Here is a 9,105-nt window from a genome sequence, read left to right as displayed (position 1 = left end):
TAACCTGCTGTGATTTACTTTGATTTACCCTAGTGTTTTTTGAGTCACCATCCTTTTCATGTTTAGGGTTGACAATTTGAATCGTTCCCTAGTGTTGTTCACCTGTGTTTAAGGGTAGCACCCGTGACAGGGGTCCAAGTCTCTTTTTTAAGTGTTTTTAATTATGTACTGTTTATCCATCCTTTTTGCACTGTGTCAAAATAAATAAACGAAATATATCAATTGCATACCTGAGTGCTCCCATACGGGTTACTTTTTTCTCTTTTCACTCATATTGAAAACTATGTTTGTTTAAAACTATTCTCTAATCATAAGGAGATCATTAAGTCTCCATTACTATCCAACAACTTAAACATTGAGGGCTCTATAAGCCCAAACTATTAAGGGTTGTCTCTGAAATTTTAGGACATAAAAATTCCTTATACTTAAGATGATTAAACACACCTCATATGGGTTAACATGTTGTTCATTATGAATATCCAAAAAACAGATATTAAGTAATTACATTTATCTTTCCAGAACTAAATACATATAGACTGCACAAGTAGAAATGACTACTTTTAGTAAGTTTATTCAAATAAGCTATGATTCCAACATAGGGAGTTTACATTCAATTATATTCATACTGGTTAATACATTAGAAAACGAGACAGAAAAGTATCCCCTTTAATTGTGGCACAGTTAACACCTGAATATAAAACTCGATTTTATTAAAGTAATTTAAAATAATGTGTAGGGGATCATGGACAAACAAAACAGCAAATTAGCAAGGGTGACTGATAAATGATGAAACACTTGGAAGATAATATATTAAAAATCTACCCACAAAACTGTTGTTGTGTGTGTTTATACTTCAGTTGTCCTTTAAGGGGAAATAAATTCCCTGAGTTGCTGGAGAAGCCCTAGCATTAGTAGGTCTTCTTGTACAATATACCTCCCACAGAAAGCTCTAAGGCGCAACTGAATGCCAGATACTGGCCAGGTTGCAGTTTCTCTGCAGTATATCCTGTACTGTAAGTAACAAACTAATTGAGTATTAATTGAAGGTCTGTAAATGCAACCTAAACTCTATAAGTGGGTGGGTATAATCACCCCTCCACCACTAAGCATAAGGCTAAGGTCCCAGTACCTCCGCTGCACGTGCGCCCGCGAGGCTGGTGGCACGTGCAGCCGATTCCACGGTCTGCAGTGAGCTGCAGGAAGAGAGACATTGGGGGGGGGGGCATGGCGGGGGAGTAACGGGGGCGCGGCCATGACGTCACCCGGCAGGTTCGTCCTCATTGGCTGAACCGCCGGGGGGCATGGCTTAGCGCTCCGTCACTCTCGCCACAGCGCTGCGGCCCCCCCTCGCAGCGGGCCCGGCGCCATTGAGGGGAGGGCTCTCGTCCCTGCAGCGTCTGCCACAGCGGGCGCAGCAGTAGCATGTGGGGACAAACCCTTAGATTATTCTATGCTTAGTTAGATTGTGCTGGAAACTACACATCAGATAGATGTTTAATCTGAGGTGTTGTAACCAGTGTCCAGCTATATATAGCTGTTGCAAGGCTCAAGATTGTTACTGATACTGTGGATAGTGCCTGTTAGGTACATAAGGGTGTAATGTAGCAAATGTCAGAGCGTTCTTGCTGTCCACGGCTACAGGCTCTGAAACGCTCTGACTAGTAGGACTCTCTTGCCTCTCCGAATCAGCCGACGTCGCTGGCTAGCTGACGTCACACGTAGCCAATGGTGGTTAATACATTACTTTATTTATAAAGTGATTGAAACCTGCAGAGTGGAGTTTTTCATTCCAGTATGAATTAATAGTGTGCTGGTCATTTAAATATACTTTCAGGAAGTATATATTTCTGTATAATGCATTGTGAAATATATGGGCATTAAGAATTAAACAGCTAACAATGAATATGAAGTTGTCCGTATAGGCTGTTCCAATATTGCTATTTAAAATTAGGACAGACATTGATAGAAAATGCATGCTGTTATTCACATAAGATGGGGTATAGGATGGAAGTATCTGCAAAAAGAAGAAAAAACAGTGTCAATAAAGGAATTAATGGATTCAATATATCTGAACACTATATAAGCGTGCTATCTGGGGCAGTAAACCAAACCCCTGAGGAATGCATAACCTGGTGAAACGCGTAGGGTTAGGATACCTATGGTTTGTGAGTACCCGTAGCCAGGGCCGTCTTAACGTATGGGCACGCTGGGCAGTTGCCCGGGGGCCCCACAGCATAGGGGGGCCCCACGCGCCCGGCCCATGCATGCCCACCAATGCTCCCCCCCCACCCCGCACCCCGGCTCGCTCTTAGGGTTGCCAGGTGTCCGGTAAAATATGAGATAATACCGGACATGGGATAGAGCAGGGCTAGTCCTGCTTGGGGGCTGGGCAGCTTCTGATTGGCTGAATTACACAGCAGCAACCAATCGGGAGGTGGCAGGAGCCTGGGGGGTGGGGCCAAAGAGCATAGGAAAAGCATGCAGCAGAGAGGTGAGGCTGTGTCTGTGTGTTTCCGTGTGTGTCTATCTATCTGTGTCCTGTCTGTATATGTGTGGGTCTGTCTGTGTGTGTGTGTCTCAGTGTGTGTCTCATTGAGTGTGTGTGTCTCAGTGTGTCTGTCTTTCTGCCTGTGTCCTGCCTGTATGTGTGTGCCTCAGTGTGTGTGTGTGTTTGTGTGTGTGTGTGTGTGTGTGTGTGTGTGTCAGACAGTACATACAGTACTGGCAACTTTGTTTAATTGCTCACTCACCCTTACTTTTCTTTTACTATATTAACAGTCTTCCCATATTCAAGATCTATTAAAAATAACCACCATTGTAAATTCTCAGAAAGGCTCCATAATTCAGCTCTCATCACAGCAGCATTGCAATCTCTGCAGCACTCTTACTTACAGATCATCCCCAAGAAGGCAGACCAGGTTACTTATTCAATGGCATGATTTAATATGCAATTTAAAGCTAGATTTTGAAGTTTACATTTGAAAGCTTCTGTACTGATAATGACAGGGAGGGGGTGGGGGGGTGAGAGGATGAAGGGATGGGGGGTAACAGAGGATGAAGGGAGGGGTGAGAGAGGATGAAGGGAGGGGGGATGGGGGGATGAGAGAGGATGAAGGGAGGGGGGATGGGGGTTGAGAGAGGATGAAGGGAGGAGGTGAGAAGACAAAGGAGGGTGGGAGGGTGAGAGGACAAGAGGGGTTGCAACAATCTTGGAATTTGTGGGAGGAGCAGTAAGATCAGTATTGCTCACCATGTACAGTATGACTGCAGGTCAGTTATTTATAAATTATCTGACTATTACATAATTTGTTCTAAATTTCACTCCAAGCATGCACCGATTTGCACTATTTCATATTCTATTTCCTAAAACAATCCTCGGAAAAGGGTGCTCCCTCCCAAGACTCCTCCCCAGATTTTTTATGAAATAGAATATAAATTGGTGCAAATTGGTGAATACTTGGAGTGAAATTTAGAACAAATGACATAAACAGTCACGTCATTTATAAATAACATTCTTCCCCACCAACGATTCTCGCGTGCATCGCACCTTTCACCATTATGTCCAGTATTTTTGGACAAGCCACCTGTCAACTCTAGTCGCTCTCCCCCGCCCGACACCACGACTCCGCTCGCTCTCCCCCCGTCCGGCACCCCGGCTCCGCTCGCTCTCCCCCCCGCCCGGCACCCCGGCTCGCGTCACAACCGCTCGAGGCCTAGTAGTGCAGCACTTCCGGTGCCTGCTGCTGCTAGTGAGCGCGTGGGAGGCTGGGAGCGACAGTGTAGGCAGGGCCCCATGCACTTCTCGGCCCGGGGGCCCCTAATGTTGTTAAGATGTCTCTGCCCGTAGCGCAAACACCTGAACACAGCCCCTTACCTGATTTGGCGCCAAATCGGACCGGGAAGGAGGAAGCATCCTGCATGCTTGCTGTGCTTGTGAGGACACTGCGGTGGATTGGAATTGGAGCTGCCGCCGAGAATGTGCTAGTTTGAGGCTGGGACAAGAGAAAGAGTTTCAATACAGGATTACCTTTGAAAGCTGTCGCGAAATGTGGGAGACAACAAGTGCCAGAAGAGGTAACCAACAGAGGACCAGGTGGACACTGTGGCAGGAGCCATCTGTGAATGCAGCAAACATACACCAAGCCCCAATCAGGCGGAGAGTGGCGACGGAGAACTGCGGTAAAGTTACATCATGTCCGTGAGTAGATCTTTGTACACCGACCGGTGTACCCACAAGACAGCAACATATACAGTACAAATATCCTTGAAAAGAGACTATAACTCAAGGTCTGTTATAGGAAATCAAGTGTAATACCACTGCGCTTTCTCTTTACATACTTTATAGTGAATTTAGTCCAGCCCTCAATTACTAGCACATAACAGTCTAAGAAGATCTCTTGCAAGCAATAACAAAAGACATCAGGGAAAAAAAACACACTCATTCTAGTTTTCAACTGTTTATTATATAGGTTTCATAATTATACTTCCTTTATAAATGGGGGATTGAACGCCGGAAAGTTTTTATTTGGGCCGTAGTGCCAAAGTATCAATTGAATCTATACCCATTGAATATTTGGACATTTGCAGGGCCAAACTTAAATACTGTACATCATGAAGCGGTTTATTTCTGCATAAATCTACCAATTGGATATATTTTTGTTGTATATTATATGTTATTAACTGTGTATGTGTAATGTGGGTTGATTAAGCTTAATCAAAATCATAGGATCAATTGTACAATCAACTTTTGGACAACGAGTTGTTTCATATATTTTAATAAATTGTATTATTTTTCATTTATTGCCTTCTGAACTCTTTGGGAAACTTGATACAACAATAGAGCTTCAATTGAACATCAGTTATATATTCATGCGCCAAAGTGTTTTCACTTTTTCAGTAACATCTTCTCTGCCTGTTACAGTATGTATAATTCCACATAATATCAGTTACAGTATCAATATCACTACAATACAAGGACTAATAACCCTACGGTCCAAAACACGGAGCTCAGTGTGTTTAGACTCACCCGTTGGGATCACAGTGCAGACACGAGCGATCACGCAGCAACAGCTGACCGTGTGAATCGGGCTGCAACTAAACACAGCTCTGTACAAACTGCTCGCCTGCAAAAAACATTAGATGACCTAGTAGGGAGTCCCCCAGAGTATAACACAGCATAGTCTAAGTGTATACATACCCGACCAAATCAGTATGTGATTGGGAGTGGTAGCAAACAACGCGTGACCAGGTGATCACACGGGTCCACACAGGAGACTCATAGGTTGAAAAGAAAACAAATCACGTAGCTCTACTTGTCACTAGACAGGAAAAATGTGAGTCTATGGGCAAAGGAGAAAGAGAATATTGACGAAACAATGTGTTAAATCCAAGTAATGACTAATATGATAAAACTACTCTAAGTACTTAAGAAAAACACAATGGTTAAAGAAACGGTTTATTGCAGTAGATACTAATTGACCAACAGTGACCTTGTTAGGTATATACCTTCAAAGGATACAAAATAAACGATTCAGCTCTAGTAGTGACCAGAGGAGATAAAACTACTCTATGTACTAAAAAACACTATACAGTACGGAAGAAAAAAGTTTCATTGCAACAGATATTAATTTACCATTAAGACACCTTGTTATATTCAAGCCTCCAAATGACACAAAATAAACGGTTGTAAGCCGGTACAGATTGTCTGACTGCATCTGAGATATAGATACATTGGGATAAGGCATCAAACAAATGTGTAATTTGGTGAGAGTAAAATAAGAGGCCATTCCAATGATATCAATCACCCATAGTGGTAACACACGGCGGATGTTTGGCCCAGAAACGACAACACAGCGCTATACATCATATATGACACTGGTAATATAATAGACACTATTAACACAAATTATTTAAATATTATTTTCGTGGTTAGTTATTGCCCACAAACAAAACATGTAACGGGGCATATAAGAGACCATGAGGGCACTGGGATTGAGAGTGTCTCTTTTAGTTAATGTATGTAGAAGATGCACTCTTAATGATACCAGTAAGGATTGCACCAGTCTATATGCTATTACTGTAGTGCCACCAGGGTGAACGCTAAGACTAGCATTATATATACTTTTCACCTTAAACAAACATACTTAGTTTGTTTTGAGGGTGAAATCACTCCTTATGCCATATACTAGTGTATATTGTACATGACCCCAATATGCACGTGCACTATTAGGCACTAACATTAGATAGGAAGGGTCCTTTATACATTTACATTGATAAGGCTAAATCAATAGGAGTTTACTCGACTTCAATAAGTGAATAACATTGCTTTTTATTGTAATTTTATCATGTCAGTATGTATTAATAAATATCGTTTTTACACTGTTTAGTTTGTAGAATCATCACATTATACCTCTGGTCTGTTGTGCACCATCGTAGGGATTTCCTTATGTGGGCCTTGTCTCTTTGATATGACTCACTAGTCTTTTTTGCGTAGTCTTCCTACTGTCGCGGCCGAGTTTATTCTAACATTTACCCGGTCTCGGCCGCGACAGATACCGGGCGCGCACCGAGGTGTCCCGTGCGCGTGCCGGAGCCTCGGAGGATCGGTCCTCCGATCGGGGCTTCCCCCTCCCCTCTCCGGGTCCGCCGGGTCCCCCGGAACCCCCCACCGCCATCTCCCACACACCGCGGGACACCAAAGCTCCCTTCGGGGAGCCCTGGGCACGCACGCCGTGCGCGCTCGCTCCCGATGAAGCGTGACCGCGCATCGGTGACGTGCGGCACGCCGAGGGGTTTCGGCATCAAAGCCGGGAAACCACCTGGCTTGCGGCTCGAGCCAAGTTCGAATAAAGTGTGCCGCCTCTGTACTTCTCTGGTAGCCCACAGTATTGCATTCATTGTACCAAAACTTTAGTTGGAGTGAGGTCCCCCTTACTGTATCTGTCCTTTGCAATCTATCCAAAATTCTGCTGCTAGAATAATTTTAAATAAGTTCCTGCTCATCTCCTTTTTAAATCCCTCTCCTGGCTTCCCATCAAATTTGGGATCACCCACAAAGTTCTCCTCCTTACCTTCAAGGCTCACAACTCATCTGCTCCTCCCTACATATCAGCTTTGATCTCTTGTTGTGCCTCTGCCTTTCTCCTCTGCTCTGCCCATAACCATTTCCTTTTCAGCACTTTCACCTTTACTGCTCTCTCGCGCCTTAAACCTTTTCCCCTCACCACCCCTTACCCGTGGAACTCCCTCACACTCAGTATACGCCAAGCACCTTCTCTCCCCAACTTTAAGTCAAACCTTAAAACTCTCCCTCTTAAATTAAGCATTTCAATAGCAGGACTCATGGCTACTGTCGCACACCCACAGTCACTCCTACCAATGACTGCCATCTACTACTGTACACTTATTTCCTGCCCGCTGCCACTGTAAATCTCCCATCAGACCTCTTAGATTGTAAGCCACACGGGGCAGGGTTTGCTTTCCTATTGTTTGCAAATATTTTTTGCTCTTAATGTATTAGAATTCCCTGTACTGTGTTGTCTCTTCTAAAGCTGTGGGCACTATATAAATAAAGGTGTGTATATATATATATACATACATACATAAACACTGCAAAAGTATTGCCACAGATGTATCAAAATAAGTAGCCTACCTGGTTCGAATATGATTGTGTTTCTTTCTGGTGCTGTTTTTTTGCACTGGTTTTGCCAGGGAACTTTAGTAAATAGACCCATAAATGATGCAAAACCAGTGCAAAAGAATTGCACAGTAGATGACACATTCCAAGAGGTCTATTCGATAAATTAATTGCATTACCGAACATGTTTGCATGTTCCTACCGAACACAATAAAATTTGTATGGTAAATTGTTAAAAAAAAAAAATGCCAAACCGCACGAGTTTGTGTTTGCTTAACAAGTGAAATGTACTTAACGTTTCATTTCGCTCATGTAGTCTGTAAGAGCTGCACAGCAAAAAGCTGCATGTCTCTGCACAGGTATTGCAGGCGATCACACCGTTTTCATTTTAATTAATTAGTATTGAAGCAGGGGGTCTCCGGAGCTGAACCACATTATTTTCAGGTCTGGGGCCCCCCTGCTTCCCCAGTCACAGGCCTCCATAGGGGGTGCCGGTATCTCCTGTGCATGTAAATGTCACGTGACGCGGAAGATGTACACTTGAAGGATATACTGCACCCCATACTGGGGTCTGTACCTCAGGAGGCAGGGGGGCCCTGGACCTGAAATTAATGCGGTTCAATATTTGCAATACTATGCGGACCCCTTGCTTCAATACTATGTTATTAAAATTAAAACACACCTTCATTACCGTAGTGGCTAAGGTCAAATGGCATAACAACGTCGCACTACCATGGCAACGCGGCGCTGTGCGATGTCACATTGGTGATGTCCACAGCATCATTTGACACTGCGGTTCAGATGGAGAAGGAGGGAGGCATCAAGGAGGTGGCCGCCACACCTAAGTACGGGAGAGAAAAGAGCTGCTGGCGGCCCGAAAATGTTTTTTCACCGGGGCCCAAACCTGCTCTTAGCAGCCCTGCCTCTACATCTCCCCGTATCACACACTGTAAAGGGCAAAAAGACTATTATCCATATCTGCATAATAGTGCATTTGCGCATGAAAAATAGAACCTTAGCCAGCCAGCATATATTAAATTAAAGTTGTACTTATCCCTGTCAGGATGAAGGCCATCCTCATCCTCATCTTCAGCCTCCTTGTCCTCTGTGGACAGCAACATTAAAATAAAAAAACTAACTACTGGCCACTAACCCCTTAATCACCTTTGTGGTTAGTAGTTGCTATGGTAATTAAGGGGTTAACCCCCCTGCTACCCAACCAGGAGGCCTGACCACCCTCCACAGGGCAACTACTCCCATCTCTCACTCCCCTACCCCATCACCACACATACAAATGGGCAAAAGCACTAGTGGCTAATAGCACGTTTGCCCATTTGGTTTCAAAATAAAATAAATACACAATAAAATCACATTGACATTACAGTAGCCAATAAACCCATTGATTGTCATTGTGGTAAACCATGCCCACAATACTGGTATGGATTGCCGCTATGGCAATGAATGGGCAA

At 43.9% G+C, this 9,105-nt stretch overlaps 1 long non-coding RNA gene across 3 annotated transcripts; it reads right to left on the bottom strand.

Annotated features, from left to right (window-relative positions):
- Positions 1 to 581: 581 nt before the first annotated feature.
- LOC142491140 (uncharacterized) lies at positions 582 to 5,282 on the bottom strand. Of its 3 annotated transcripts, XR_012800303.1 has the most exons (4): positions 5,027 to 5,174; positions 3,875 to 3,992; positions 2,751 to 2,796; positions 582 to 2,014 (listed from the first exon to the last, which is right to left on the bottom strand). It is a non-coding gene; the product is annotated as an uncharacterized LOC142491140 (long non-coding RNA). The 3 variants fall into 3 exon arrangements; XR_012800302.1 differs by lacking the exons at positions 2,751 to 2,796; positions 5,027 to 5,174 and adding an exon at positions 5,198 to 5,282; XR_012800301.1 differs by lacking the exon at positions 2,751 to 2,796.
- Between the last annotated feature and the right edge of the window lie 3,823 nt (positions 5,283 to 9,105).

Source organism: Ascaphus truei, chromosome 3 (genome assembly GCF_040206685.1).
Source record: "Ascaphus truei isolate aAscTru1 chromosome 3, aAscTru1.hap1, whole genome shotgun sequence".
Taxonomy (NCBI): Eukaryota; Metazoa; Chordata; class Amphibia; order Anura; family Ascaphidae; genus Ascaphus; species Ascaphus truei.
The sequence above is the reverse complement of the archived record's forward strand: the minus strand, read 5'-3'. Positions and strand labels throughout refer to the sequence as shown.